This window comes from Bombina bombina, chromosome 3 (genome assembly GCF_027579735.1).
Source record: "Bombina bombina isolate aBomBom1 chromosome 3, aBomBom1.pri, whole genome shotgun sequence".
Taxonomy (NCBI): Eukaryota; Metazoa; Chordata; class Amphibia; order Anura; family Bombinatoridae; genus Bombina; species Bombina bombina.
In genome coordinates this window covers 694,289,323-694,306,237 of record NC_069501.1, presented here as the reverse complement: position 1 = coordinate 694,306,237, position 16,915 = coordinate 694,289,323, and positions in this window count along the sequence as shown.

Genomic DNA, 16,915 nt, shown 5'->3' with positions numbered 1-16,915 from the left:
TAACCAGGTAGAGTAGTCAGTAAGCAGGCAGGAATCAGCAGCAGTATAACAGTCTAACAATTTAGGGGTTAACCAGGTAGAGTAGTCAGTAAGCAGGCAGGAATTAGCAGCAGAAATCAGTAGATAGAACGATCTGTCACACCCAGGAGCACACAGAGTGACACCTATACTTGGATAGTGACAGATCATTAGTGAGCAGTTTAAATAGGCGCAGGATTCGCGCCAGTGAGGACCCACCAGCATCAGGAGCGTGCAGCGATGACGTCAGCGCCGCATGCATCCTGAGCCGACACTGCCCCTGGCAACGAGCAGGAAGGAGACGCCGTGCCCCTAGCAATGGATAGAGCAGCACAGCGTGAAAGCAAAAGAAAGAAGCATATTAGATAATAAAAGTAAATTAGAAATTTATTAAAATTGTATACTCTTTCTAAATCAAACAATATTATTGCTTCACATTTAGTGCGAAGTATTGCTTCAGATTTCATGCACTAGTAGATATAGGGATACAAATGAAATAAATACATTACTACTTATGTATTATGTTACATCTTTGTCTCTCATTACAAAGCAAGGGGACAATATTATTGCTCCAAATTTGACTCAGCATTTTTCGCACCAAATTTGACGCAATTCTCAAAAACAACCCACAAACTAGTGAAATTTTTGATTGGGAAATACATAATCACATGGTTTATAACATCAGCCAATCTGATTTAAATATACATTTTCTACTATCACTAACTAATCAAATTGCTCGATACTTGCCATTTGTTACATTGTGTATTATACTTTTAAAGTATGTACAGTATATGTGAAATTAGTATTAAAGTTAAACATTGATGATGACATTAGGACATATAGTGTAATATTTTAGACAATGATTTTAAAATTCGAATGATGTTTGATTCAATATAATCTTAAGATGATAGCTCAAATGGATAGTCTACCTAATATTAAACTATAATGAATCAGATACAGCAGAAATTAAAATTACCTCTTTACTGTCATGCTATTTTCAGTCACCTAGATTACGAGTCTTGTGTTAGGATTAAAAAGCAGCGTTGAGAGGTCCCAATGCTGCTTTTTAATGCCCGCTGGTTTTACGAATCTTGCAGGTACAGGTGTACCGCTCACTTTTTTGGCGTGACTCTAAAATACCACAAATCCACTTACGTCAATTGCGTATCCTATTTTTCTATAGGATTTGCCTAACGCCGGTATTACGAGTCTTGCTAAAAGTGAGCGGTACACCCTCTACCTCCAAGTTCCCTAACACATTTGAAAGTCAGTATTTGACTGACTTGAAAGTCAGTGGTTCAGCCAATCGGAATTTGACGGACGCCATCTTGGATGACGTCATTTAAAGGAATCTCATTCGTCGGGAAGTCGTTGTGCCGGATGGATGCTCCACGGCGGAGGAGCGAAGAAAGAAGATTGAAGATGCCGCTTTGCTGGAAGACATCACCGGATGGAAGAAGACTCTCTGCCGCTTGCTTGAAGACATCGCCGGATGGAAGAAGACTCTCTGCAGCTTGATTGAAGACATCGCCCGGATCGGATGAAGAGTTCTGCTCGGCTGGGTGAATACAAGGTAGGGAGATCTTCAGGGGGGTAGTGTTAGGTTTATTTAAGGGGGGTTTGGGTTAGATTAGGGGTATGTGGGTGGTGGGTTGTAATGTTGGGGGGTGGTATTGTGTTTTTTTTTTTCAGGCAAAAGAGCAGTTTTCTTTGGGGCATGCCCCGCAAAAGGCCTTTTTAAGGGCTAGTATGGTAAAAGAGCTAACTTTTTTAATTTAGAATAGGGCAGGGAAATTTTTTATTTTGGGGGTTTATTATTTTATTAGGGGGCTTAGAATAGGTGTAATTAGCTTAAAAATCTTGTAAATTTTTTTATTTTTTGTAATTTAGTGTTTGTTTTTTTGTGTAATTTAGTTTAGATTATGTTATTGTATTTTAGTTTAGATATTTGTAGTTTATTTAATTTATTGATAGTGTAGGTGTATTTGTAACTTAGATTAGGATTTATTTTACAGGTAAATTAGTAATTATTTTAACTAGGTAGCTATTGAAAGTTATTAACTATTTAATAGCTATTGTACCTAGTTAAAATAAATACCAAGTTACCTGTAAAATAAATATAAACCCTAAAATAGCTACAATGTAATTATTAATTACATTGTAGCTATCTTAGGGTTTATTTTATAGGTAAGTATTTAGATTTAAATAGGAATATTTTAATTAATAATATTAATATTAGATTTATTTTAATAAGAGTTTAGTTAGGGATGTTAGAGTTAGATAGGGTTATTATACTTAATATATAGATAATATAATAACGATATTAACTATATTAACCCTAATATAAATAGGGTTAATATAGTTAATATATATAATATAATAACTATATTAACTATATTAACCCTAATATAATTAGGGTTAATATAGTTAATATAGCTGGCGGCGGTGTAGGGTGATTAGATTAGGGGTTAATACATTTCTTATAGGTGGCCGTGGTGTAGGGGGATGTAGATTAGATGCAAAAGAGCTGATTACTTTGTGACAAAGCCCCACCAAAAGCCCTTTTAAGGGCTGGTAAAAGAGCTGAATTCTTTGGGGCATGCCCCGCAAAAAACCCTTTTAAGGGCTGGCAATAGAGCTGTTTAATTTGGGGTAATGCCACACAAAAAGCCCTTTTCAGGGCTATTTGTAGGGTTAGACTTAGGTTTAGTGGTAGGGATAGTTTAGTATTTTAGGGGTTAAATAATTTAATATAGCTTGCGGCGGGGTAGGGGGATTAGATTAGGGGTTAAATAATTTAATATAGCTGGCGGCGGGGTAGGGGGATTAGATTAGGGGTTAAGTAATTTAATATAGCTGGCGGCGGGGTAGGGGGATTAAATTAGTGGTTAAATAATTTAATATAGCTGGCGGCGGGGTAGGGGGATTAGATTAGGGGTTAAATAATTTAATATAGCTGGCGGCGGGGTAGGGGGATTAGATTAGGGGTTAAATAATTTAATATAGCTGGCGGCAGGGTAGGGGGATTAAATTAGGGGTTAATAATTTTAAAATAGATGGTGGCGGGGTAGGGGCTCACTTTAGGGGGTAGTTTAATATAGTTGGCTACGGTGCAGGGGGATCACATTAGGGGGTAGTTAATGTAGGTGGCGGCGGGGTCCAGGAGCGGCGGTTTAGTGGTTAATAACTTTATTAGGGATTGTGGCGGGGGATCGCGGTTGACAGGTAGATAGACATTGCGCATGCGTTAGGTGTTAGGTCTTATTTAGCAAATCGCGGGTGACAGCTAGATAGACATTGCGCATGCGTTAGGTATTAGGTTTATTTTGTAGCTAGATAGGGAGTTACGGGGCTCCAATAGACAGCGTAAGGCTTACTACGGCTGCTTTTTGTGGCCGTAGTAAGCGTTTCTCCATTTTCGCCACGTAAGTCCTTACGCTGTATATTGGATACCAAACTGCGCTGTTTTGGTATACCTGCCTATGGCCCAAAAAACTACGAGCGATGGCAGAAATATACGGGCGTAACTTCAGCGTCGCCGGCCTGCATATCGGATCGGGCCCCAGAGGAGTGTATTTTTGACAGACTTTTTAATAAATAAGGTTGTTGTATGTAGATTCTGGTGATGTCTAGCGAGTGTATTGACTCCAGTGAATGCATAGAGATTGAGGCAATAATAAATAGGCCCCTTAATATTGATATATAATTATTTGCCAGTCAGAGGAGGTTTGGAGGTTGATGGGGGAGGGGAGAGAGCGATTATGCATTTTTTGTCTCACTAATGTGATGGATTGTACCATAACACTTGTGTTATGATTTTCTAAAAAGATTTTCTAAAATATCTGTCAGTGCTATAATACTCCTCACAGAATTATTTCAAGGTACATTTTGCCTTGATAGCCATGTTCATGAAAAGAAGCATTCCTAAAGCTTGCTGATTTTGCAATGAAAAAATCCTAATGGGATTACACGTAAAAAAATATATAATAATACACATACATTTTTTTACTAAAAGCCTGCAACAAAATGCAAATTTATATTATCAATGTTGCTTATCTCTCGTTAACCTTTGTGAAAGATTAATCCTAGACGAGCACAGGAGTATGCCCATATATTTAGCTATCTGACAGCTGTGTTTGTTTATTGTAGTGTTATACAATGTTGCAAATACTGCTGCCATAGACTGCTAAAAGACACGTGCATGTTCTTAAGCTTCTGTCAGTCTACTTAGGTTTACTCTTCAACAAAGGATGCCAACAGAACCAAGAAAATACAATTAAATTGGAAAGCTATTTAAAATAGCATGCTCTATCATAATCATGATTGTTTAATTTTGAATTTACTGTTCCCTTAAAGTGATGGTAAATTTCAGACTTTAAGAATGTTGCAACGAAGAATATAGTAGTGTACCGCATTATTATAGCAGAACAAATTTTTTTTTTTTTAAAAGTTTAAATTTATATATATTTTATAATAAAAGATTTATAATCCTGCTTGGTGTGTTCTGTTCCTCTGCCCCCTTTATTTCCTCTTTTGGATGTGCTGTAACATAAACCTTGATATTCAAAGCATCAACAGACCAACGAGAAACTGCCTATTTAGCCTTGTCTATATTCTAATTAAATGATCGGACCCGCTAGTGGAGATTTTTCTCCCATAGGATATAATGGGGAGCACTACATTAGCAAAACTTTGCCGACATCAACACTTGTCAGCACTTTCTGCGTTGGGGGGCCTACATAGTCCAGACACGGTTTCTGTGTTGGAACACTTCAAATAATGCCTGTGTGACATAAATGTAACTACACCTACACTATCTGCCTAACTCTGTAAAGTCTCACCACTGAAAAGGGGGCAAGACAAACATGGCTGGCATCCTACTCGTAACTTGTACTTCAGAGATTGGAATATATTGCACTGCTGGGGATGTATCCCTATCAAAGCACAGGTTACTTGCCCTGGAACGCTTGTCTAACTCCCACATAACGCCATACCTACATCACACTCAAGCTATACTCCTCTGGAACTCCTAGCTAACTCTCACAGACCACCTATACTTACGTCATACCTTCCCTATACTCACCCGGAAACGCCCAGCTAACTCCCACAGAATACCTAAACCTTTGCAATGTCTGCAACCTACCTGACTAATAAAGTAAACAAAAAAAATCTATATTATAACTATAGGAACTATGTCGCTACTCGTATAGCCAATGTTAAAATGATATGCATTGTCATGTATAATGCTTATTATTTTAAGTATTATATCTAATTTAAAATTTAGTTATTTTTGATTGTTTATTTTATATTTTTAAACATAAGTATTTCATTTAAATTATATATTTATGCTTAAAATAATAGAAATAACAATTAAAAATAACAACATTTTAAATTAGATACAATACTTAAAATAATTTGCATTATACATGACAATGTATATTATTTTAACATTAGATATACATTTAATACTAAAATAAACTATTAACCCATTACAAGTCTCCACCCCCAGCACAACCTACACTATTATACCCTAATCTGCCATAACCTAAAGAACTAACCGCCCCTAACTTATTAACCAAATACACCGCCACAACCCCAATGCAATAACCCTCTTAACCTATTAACCCCTACACCACCACAACCCCCCTAATGCAGTTAGCCCCCTAAACCTGTTAAACCCTAATTCACCACAACCCCCCAATGCAAACTACGACTACATTACTTAACTACCAAACAGCAAACCCCCCACCTCTATGCTAACAACTCTATGTTACAAAAAATAAAAAACACTGAATTTACAAAAAATAAAAAACATAACATTACAGAACAACCCCCCAAAAAACAACACTACCAAAAATAAAAAAACACAGTTATTCCTATACTAAAACTAAACCCCCCCTTTAAAAAAAAAAAAAAAATCCCAAAACAAAAAACCCTAAACGAAAACTAAAAGTTACTATAACAATAGTCTTTAGAAGGGCTTATTGTAGAGCATTGCCCTAAAGTGACAGCTATTTTTCACCTAAAAACTACAACCCTATTCTACAGTAAAAGTAACCCCATATCCCCACAAAAAAAGCCTAATCTAAAAAAACCTAAACAAAAAATAACCCTATCTTAAAAAAGATAGCCCTTTAAGGGCATTTGGTTGGGCATTGCCCTTAGAAGGGCATTTGATAGGGCAGTGCCACAGCTCTTTTGTTGCCGAAAAAAAGAAAAACCTATCCTATAATAAAACTTAATCTAAAAAAAAGGTTGCCCTGATAAAGGGTATTTGGTAATGCCCCCGGGCATTTTCAACATTGCATTGGCTGCCTTTCAAACGTATTGCCTCTTTACAGCACTTTCGATCATCCGGGCCATAGAGAACATTCCCTCCCACTCTCTACATTGGCTTTTAAAGGGCTGGACTTCAAGGGTGTCACATAACACACACTGATTGGATGTTCATTGGAATTGGAATGTTCATCCCAGTGGGCCGGCATAACATTTTAATAGAAGCATTACTATAGGCACAGATTTAACCCTTTTCACAGAAAGATTAAAAAGATGGAAGATTAAAAAGAAATGGAAAAGATTACATATATGGCTTTATCATTACTTTAAGCCATAAAATGTTTCTATAACTTTTGGGAGGAAAAAAACCTATATTTAATTTAAGCGGTCAAACTCTAATTTAACATAGAACATCATTTAAAATAAATAATGTTTACATCATAACCAAGGGGTCCAAATTCATGAGTTTGTTTTATTTTTTTTAATGCAAAACAAGTCTTGTAGCCTCGTCAAGTGGGCTGAACAGGGCTTTCTTAAGGGGTGTATGGTTTTCTTGCAGTAATAGGGCTAGATTATTAGCTGTTGAGCACTAACTGCGGTCAAGTGAAATCAATAGGGCTCCTATTCTTGCAAATTGAAAGTTAAATATTAGCATGTGACTGAAAGGCTTGCTAAAATCTCAATGTCATCTGGGACAACTGTGCTAAAGCCAAAGATACGTTTCTACTTGAAATATCTTCACTAAATGTTCTTTCTAATTATAATTAAATATCTATCTCCATAGCCATATAGGTAGATAGATAGTTATAGCTATAGATAATTTGAATATATAAAACATTTTCTTCTACGTGAAGTACAAAGGTATTAAAAATCAAACATTCAATTTGTTTAAAATGGATATTTTATGACTTGAAAGGGCTCAAAATTATATATATATATATATATATATATATATATATATATATATGTAAACGTGTTTATATGTATGTATGTGCTTAAATGCATATCTACACATAAAAAACACGTATAAACACATATACACATATATACACATATACACATGTACACACATATATACTAATACACAGACAAATATATACTTATATACAGTTTTTTTTTAATATTTATTCTTTTTTTTATTATTATTATATTGGTCTTTTGATACAATGAAACAACAATGCTGTTACAGTACAATTATTTTCAAGATAGAACAAGTCATCACATTGTAACGTGGTAAATCACAACCAACTGCAAAGTCTATTCAATCTGAATGTCCAAAGTGTTCCTTCCTGATAACAGTGGACTCACAGTGGTTAACCACAAGAAAAAAGTTCAATTAGTCTGTAATAAACAATATCACAGAAATAACAAATAAACTTATAACAATAACTACAACTATGCCGAATCTCACAAAGCAAGAACATTTTGTTGTATACATCCCGCAGCTCCTCCCATACCCCTCAAACCATTCCTTATATATTATACTTATATAAACTTTTGACCCCTTCCCAGTCGAACACCTTGTCATATACCATAACCTTTTTAAACTCTTTTGTTTTTACATAGAATGTGTCTATATGTGAGTGTCATTTTATATTTTAATATGTTTTACATGTGTTTTGTTGATTATTATTTTTTTGTGGCCCTAACACTTCATTGTTTTTTAGCCCTGTTATGTATTGTGCTTGAGTGCAACTCATAACTTTAAGATTGTCATATGAGTGAAGTTTGTACTCTTTAGTGCGATTGTGATATCCTTTTAAAGTATACGGTGCACTAAAGAAATGTCAGCTGAGATAAACATTCTTTGGTCATTCTTCTTTACTTGCAATATCAATTGCACACTAATCCTAGCCGGGTCCAGCAATATTGATAGCACACCCTATAATCTTTGCCATAATAAGAACTCTCAATCACCTAGATTACGAGTTTTGCGTTATGAGTCAAATAGCAGCGTTGTGGCCCATAGCGCATCATTTTCCCTAATGCAGCCATTACAAGTCTTGTCGGTATAGGTGTAACGCAAGCCTTTTAGCATTTAACGCAATGTCAGTACTGCACTCCTAAAAATGATGTTTTTTTAATGGGATTCCCATAGCGCCGGTATTATGAGTTTTGCGTTCTGACTAAAAAGCAAGTTTTACAGCCTAAAACGACAAGATCTGTAACGCCATCTAAAGTAGTTATGTGTTTTACGCTACAAAGCTGTAACATAAAACTCATAACTAAAGTGTTAAAAAGTACACTAACACCCATTAACTACCCATTAACTCCTAAACTGAGACCCTTCTGCATCACAAACACAATATTGCATTTCATAACCCCTAATCTGCCGCTCCCGATATCGCTGCCATTTTTATTAACCCCTAAACCACCACTCTCGCGCATCACAAACACTATTTAAATATTATTAACCCCTAATCTGCTGTCCGCCCACATCGAATTCCACTATACTAAAGTTATTAAGCCCTACTCTGCCGCCACTATACTAAACCTATTAACCCCTAAACCGCTAGCCCCCTACAATGAAATATACTAAACTAAACTATTAACCCCTAAACTGAAAGCCCCCCACTTCGAAATAAACTAAATTAAACAATTTACCCCTAAACCTAACAACCACCTAACTCTATATTAAAATTACAATTTCCCTATCTTAAATTAAATTAAAGCTTACCTGTCAAATTAAACAACTAAGTTTAAACTACCAATTAAACTAATATAATAATTAAACTAAAATTAAACTAACTACCAATTAAATTAAACTAAACTACGCATTTAAAAAATCCTAACACTACTCTAAAAATTACAAAGTATCTAAATAAAAAAATAAAAAAATACTAAGTTACAAAAAATAACAAACACTAAATTATGGAAAATAACAAACGGAATTATCCAAAATAAAAAAGAATTACACCTAATCTAATAGCCTTATAAAAATAAAAAAGCCCATATAAAATAAAAAACCCTAGCCTACAATAAACTACCAATAGCCCTTAAAAGGGCCTTTTGTGGGGCATTGCCCCAAAGATATCAGCTCTTTTACCTTTAAAAAAAAAAAAGCAAACCCCCCCCAACAGTAAAACACACCACTCAACCAACCTAAAAACCAACCAACCCCCCAAAATAAAAATCCTAATTCTAAAAAAAACTAAGTTATCCATTGCCCTGAAAATGACATTTATATGGGCATTGCCCTTAAAAGGGTATTTAGCTCTTTTACTGCCCAGACCATAAATTAAAAAAAAAAACACCCCAAAAACCCTTAAAAAAGCCTCACACTAACCCCCTGATGATCCACTTACAGTTTTTGAAGTCCCGCTTGAATGATCTTCATCCCGGAGTTGAAGTCCTGATCCAGGCGGTGAGAAGACTTCATCCAGGCAGCCTCTTCAATCTTCATCCCAGAGGTGAAGTCCTGATCCAAGCAGCGAGAAGTCTTCATCCAGGCGGCCTCTGAAATCTTCATCCAGACGGCATCTTCTATCTTGATCCCGGAGGCGCGGAGTGGGTCTATCCTGAAGACATCCGGCGCGGAGCATCCTCTTCATACGGTCGCTACTGTACACTAAATCTTCAGTGCATGGGACGTGATTCAAGAAGGCGTCCCTTGCATTCCTATTGGCTGAAAATTTTGAATCAGCCAATAGGAATTAGGGCTGCTAAAATCCTATTGGCTATGCAAATCAGCCAATAGGATTTAAGCAGCTCTCATTCTATTGGCTAATTCAAATTAGCCAATAGAATGAAAGCTGCTTAAATCCTATTGGCTGATTTGAATAGCCAACAGGATTTTAGCAGCCCTAATTCCTATTGGCTGATTCAAATTTTTCAGCCAATAGGAATGCAAGGAACGGGTGGGTTTGGGGGGTTTGTAATGTTAGTGGGTTTTTGTAATTTTTTCTCACTAAAAGAGCTGTTATCATTAGGGCAATGCCCTACAGAATGCCCTTTTAAGGGCCATTGGTAGTTTATTCTAGATTAGGCTTTTTATTTTGGAGTGTTTTTTTTAAAGGGTTAGAATAGGAATCATTTTTTTTTATTTTTGATAATTTGCTTGTTAGGGTTAGGTTTAGGATTAGGGTTAGGGTTAGGATTACGCTAGGGTTAGGTTTAGGGGTTAATATAGTTTAATTTAGGTTGTTGCCATGTGGGGGGCTGGTGGTTTAGGGGTTAATAGGTTTATTTAGTGGTAGTGATGTGGGAGGCCAGAGGTTTAGAGGTTAATAACTTTATTTAGATGCGATGTTGAGGAGTGGTGGATAGGGGTTAATAACTTTAATATAGTTGCAGAGATGTTGGGGTGCGGCGGAATAGGGGTTAATAACTTTAGTATAGTGGTAGCGATATCAGCACATTAGGGGTTAATAATTTTATTTAGATGGTGGTGATATCTGAAGAGGCGGATTAGGAGTTAATAACTGTAGGCAGGCGTCGGCGATGTCAGGGGCAGCAGATTTGGGGTGTTTAGACTCAGGGTTTATGTTAGGGTGCTAGGTTTAAACTATATTTTCTTTTTCCCCATAGACATCAATGGGGCTGCGTTACGGAGCTTTTGTTTTTCGCGATCGCAGGTGTTAGACTTTTTGTTGCCAGCTCTCCCCATTGATGTCTATGGGGAGCGTGCACGAGCACGTCAAAACACTGCTTGTTTTTGGTGCGGTATGGAGCTCAACACAGCCATATCATCTGCACAAGCCGGGTTTTTTTAAACTTGTAATGGCAGCGCTATAGGGGGTTAAATAACACAACTTTTATTTCGTTATTTACTTTCCCTATAGTGCTCAAAACTCATAATCTAGGTGAATGTGTATATACATGCTGTTCTTGCGGTTTTTCTCTCTGAATGTAATTTGCCAAGTCTGTTTCAAAATACTCAGTAACCTGAAAGAAAACAACATTTTTGAAAACCTAGAAATAAATGCAAGTTAAATTACACAGAAAGCAGCACAATATAATTTGTATTTCCTTTAACACAAATGCTTTTATGATTGCAAGTTACCCCATGTGATATTCTGCATTTGAGAGAGGTTTATTACTTTCAAGTCAGCTTGCAACTCACTGGGAATTACAGGGTTCAGTACCTTTTCTTAGAGAATTCTGTGTTAAATCTCTTGCCATGCTAAAGTTTAGTGAATTGGGCCCTTAATATATTTACAATATTAACATGCTCAATCACTTGAATACATTTAACTCAATAAAAAAAACTCCTTTAAAATAAAAAAATACAGGGAGTGCAGAATTATTAGGCAAGTTGTATTTTTGAGGATTAATTTTATTATTGAACAACAACCATGTTCTCAATGAACCCAAAAAACTCATTAATATCAAAGCTGAATAGTTTTGGAAGTAGTTTTTAGTTTGTTTTTAGTTATAGCTATTTTAGGGGGATATCTGTGTGTGCAGGTGACTATTACTGTGCATAATTATTAGGCAATTTAACAAAAAACAAATATATACCCATTTCAATTATTTATTTTTACCAGTGAAACCAATATAACATCTCAACATTCACAAAAACAAAACAAAAACAAATCAGTGACCAATATAGCCACCTTTCTTTGCAAGGACACTCAAAAGCCTGCCATCCATGGATTCTGTCAGTGTTTTGATCTGTTCACCATCAACATTGCGTGCAGCAGCAACCACAGCCTCCCAGACACTGTTCAGAGAGGTGTACTGTTTTCCCTCCTTGTAAATCTCACATTTGATGATGGACCACAGGTTCTCAATGGGGTTCAGATCAGGTGAACAAGGAGGCCATGTCATTAGATTTTCTTCTTTTATACCCTTTCTTGCCAGCCACGCTGTGGAGTACTTGGACGCGTGTGATGGAGCATTGTCCTGCATGAAAATCATGTTTTTCTTGAAGGATGCAGACTTCTTCCTGTACCACTGCTTGAAGAAGGTGTCTTCCAGAAACTGGCAGTAGGACTGGGAGTTGAGCTTGACTCCATCCTCAACCCGAAAAGGCCCCACAAGCTCATCTTTGATGATACCAGCCCAAACCAGTACTCCACCTCCACCTTGCTGGCGTCTGAGTCGGACTGGAGCTCTCTGCCCTTTACCAATCCAGCCACGGGCCCATCCATCTGGCCCATCAAGACTCACTCTCATTTCATCAGTCCATAAACCCTTAGAAAAATCAGTCTTGAGATATTTCTTGGCCCAGACTTGACGTTTCAGCTTGTGTGTCTTGTTCAGTGGTGGTCGTCTTTCAGCCTTTCTTACCTTGGCCATGTCTCTGAGTATTGCACACCTTGTGCTTTTGGGCACTCCAGTGATGTTGCAGCTCTGAAATATGGCCAAACTGGTGGCAAGTGGCATCTTGGCAGCTGCACGCTTGACTTTTCTCAGTTCATGGGCAGTTATTTTGCGCCTTGGTTTTTCCACACGCTTCTTGCGACCCTGTTGACTATTTTGAATGAAACGCTTGATTGTTCGATGATCACGCTTCAGAAGCTTTGCAATTTTAAGAGTGCTGCATCTCTCTGCAAGATATCTCACTATTTTTGACTTTTCTGAGCCTGTCAAGTCCTTCTTTTGACCCATTTTGCCAAAGGAAAGGAAGTTGCCTAATAATTATGCACACCTGATATAGGGTGTTGATGTCATTAGACCACACCCCTTCTCATTAGAGAGATGCACATCACCTAATATACTTAATTGGTAGTAGGCTTTCGAGCCTATACAGCTTGGAGTAAGACAACATGCATAAAGAGGATGATGTGGTCAAAATAGTCATTTGCCTAATAATGCTGCACTCCCTGTAAAATGGATAATCAACATAACATAACAGAATAATTATTGTTGATTTTTTAACTGCATTTAATTAATCAAACAATCAATCAATCAATCAATCAATCATTTAAATAAAATCCAATTTTTGACCCATGGGTGTAGAGAATTACGCCTAGATTTAGAGTTCTGCGGCCAAAGGGGTGCGTTAGCTACGCGTGCTTTTTTCCCCCCGCACCTTTTAAATACCGCTGGTATTTAGAGTTCACAGAAGGGCTGCGTTAGGCTCCAAAAAGGGAGCGTAGAGCATAATTTACCGCCACTGCTACTCTAAATACTAGCGGTGCTTACGGACGCGGTCAGCATCAAAAACGTGCTCGTGCACAATTCGCCCATAGGAAACAATGGGGCCGTTTGAGCTGAAAAAAAACCTAAAACCTGCAAAAAAGCAGCGTTCAGCTCCTAACGCAGCCCCATTCTTTCCTATGGGGAATCACTTCCTATGTCTGCACCTAACACCCTAACATGAACCCCGAGTCTAAACACCCCTAACCTTACACTTATTAACCCCTAATCTGCCGCCCCCGCTATCGCTGACCCCTGCATTACACTTTTCACCCCTAATTTGCCGCTCCATACACCGCCGCAACCTACATTATCCCTATGTACCCCTAATCTGTTGCCCCTAATACCACGACCCCTATATTATATTTATTAACCCCTAATCTGCCCCCCCCAACGTCGCCGCCACCTACCTACAATTATTAACCCCTAATCAGCCGACCGGACCTCACCGCTACTCTAATAAATGTATTAACCCTTAAAGCTAAGTCTAACCCTAACACTAACACCCCCTTAAGTTAAATATAATTTAAATCTAACGAAATAAAATAAATCTTATTAAATAAATTAATCCAATTTAAAGCTAAATGCTTACCTGTAAAATAAACCCTAATATAGCTACAAAATAAATAATAATTATATTGTAGCTATTTTAGGATTAATATTTATTTTACAGGCAACTTTGTATTTATTTTAACTAGGTACAATAGCTATTAAATAGTTTATAACTATTTAATAGCTACCTAGTTAAAATAATTACAAAAGTACCTGTAAAATAAATCCTAACCTAAGTTACAATTAAACCTAACACTACACTATAAATAAATTAATTAAATAAACTACCTACAATTATCTACAATTAAACCTAACACTACACTATCAATAAATTAATTAAATACAAATACCTACAAATAAATACAAATAAATACACTAACTAAAGTACAAAAAATAAAAAAAGAACTAAGTTACAAAAAATAAAAAAAGAACTAAGTTACAAAAAATAAAAAAATAATTTACAAACATTATAAAAATATTACAACAATTTTAAGCTAATTACACCTACTCTAAGCCCCCTAATAAAATAACAAAACCCCCAAAATAAAAAAATGCCCTACCCTATTCTAAATTAAAAATTGAAAAGCTCTTTTACCTTACCAGCCCTTAAAAGGGCCTTTTGCGGGGCATGCCCCAAAGAATTCTGCTCTTTTGCCTGTAAAAAACCATACAATACCTCCCCAACATTACAACCCACCACCCACATACCCCTAATCTAACCCAAACCCCCCTTAAATAAACCTAACACTAAGCCTCTGAAGATCTTCCTACCTTGTCTTCACCACGCCGGGTATCACCGATCCGTCCAGAAGAGGGTCCGAAGTCTTCATCCGATCCGGGGCTGAAGAGGTCCATCATCCGGCTGAAGTCTTGATCCAAGCAGGGGCTGAAGAGATCCATCATCTGGCTGAAGTCTTGATCCAAGCGGGGGCTGAAGAGGTCCATCATCTGGCTGAAGTCTTCTATCAAGCGGCATCTTCAATCTTCTTTCTTCCGGATCCATCTTCATCCCGCCGATGCGGAACATCCATCCGGGCCGACGACTTCCCGACGAATGACGGTTCCTTTAAGGGACGTCATCCAAGATGGCGTTCCTCGAATTCCGATTGGCTGATAGGATTCTATCAGCCAATCAGAATTAAGGTAGGAAAATTCTGATTGGCTGATGGAATCAGCCAATCAGATTAAGTCCAATCCGATTGGCTGATCCAATCAGCCAATCAGATTGAGCTCGCATTCTATTGGCTGATCGGAACAGCCAATAGAATGCGAGCTCAATCTGATTGGCTGATTGGATCAGCCAATTGGATTGAACTTGAATCTGGTTGGCTGATTCCATCAGCCAATCAGAATTTTCCTACCTTAATTCCGATTGGCTAATAGAATCCTATCAGCCAATCGGAATTCGAGGGACCCCATCTTGAATGACGTCCCTTAAAGGAACCGTCATTCGTCGGGAAGTCGTCGGCCAGGATGGATGTTCCGCGTCGGTGCGATGAAGATGGATCCGGAAGAAAGAAGATTGAAGATGCCGCTTGATAGAAGACTTCAGCCGGATGATGGACCTCTTCAGCCTCCGCTTGGAGCAAGACTTCAGCCGGATAACGGACCTCTTCAGCCCCCGCTTGGATCAAGACTTCAGCCGGATGATGGATCTCTTCAGCCCCCGCTTGGATCAAGACTTAGCCGGATGATGAACCTCTTCAGCCCCAGATCGGATGAAGACTTCGGACCCTCTTCTGGACAGATCGGTGATACCGGCATGGTGAAGACAAGGTAGGAAGATCTTCAGGGGCTTAGTGTTAGGTTTATTTAAGGGGGGTTTGGGTTAGATTAGGGGTATGTGGGTGGTGGGTTGTAATGTTGGGGGGTATTTTTTTTTTTTTTTACAGGCAAAAGAGCAGAATTATTTGGGGCATGCCCCGCAAAAAGCCCTTTTAAGGGCTGGTAAGGTAAAAGAGCTTTTCAATTTTTATTTTAGAATAGGGTAGGGCATTATTTTTAATTTGGGGGGCTTTGTTATTTTATTAGGGGGCTTAGAGTAGGTGTAATTAGCTTAAAATTGTTGTAATATTTTTATAATGTTTGTAAATTATTTTTTTATTTTTTGTAACTTAGTTCTTTTTTTATTTTTTGTAACTTAGTTCTTTTTTTATTTTTTTGTACTTTAGTTAGTGTATTTATTTGTATTTATTTGTAGGTATTTGTATTTAATTTATTTATTGATAGTGTAGTGTTAGGTTTAATTGTAGATAATTGTAGGTAGTTTATTTAATTAATTTATTGATAGTGTAGTGTTAGGTTTAATTGTAACTTAGGTTAGGATTTATTTTACAGGTAATATTGTACTTATTTTACCTAGGTGTCACACTGGTTTAGGAAATCTAAAATAAAGACACAGTATTTTGAACAGGTCAGGTGAATCACAACTGCTGAGATGGAAGGTGGCAACAATAGAGAGTGTATGTAGCAAGAAGATACTAAAAACCACAATAGTCACAGGATGTGTGAAGGCGGCTTTCCTGTATCAGCAGGCTGTAATTAATGTAAAGGAGGAGATTCGCTATGTTAACCCTATTGCAGGCTGAAAAGAGTGGCTACACTCTAGTCTGCAGTGAAAACATGAAACACACTTCCTCCGGTAAGATGTTAAATCAGAATACCCAAATTTATAAGACATTAATGGTCAGAATGAACGATGAGTAATGATATGAAGTTTCAGCAGGCTTTTGTAAGTAAAACATGGAGAATAACATATGAGAGTAGATATATGCGAAGGTTGGAACTATGTTAAATAAACAAAAGAACACTGACAAGAAGACATATGCATTTTGAGGATATTATAATGGTAAGCGTTATAGTGCTGGCAGATATCAAGGCTGAGAGTCAGAAGTAGTAACACTTACAGCGTAGTCGGAAGAGCAGGCTAGAGCTGAGTAGCGAGAGAGAGAGCAGCTGGCGTGTGACGTCACCGCGGTAGTTGCGG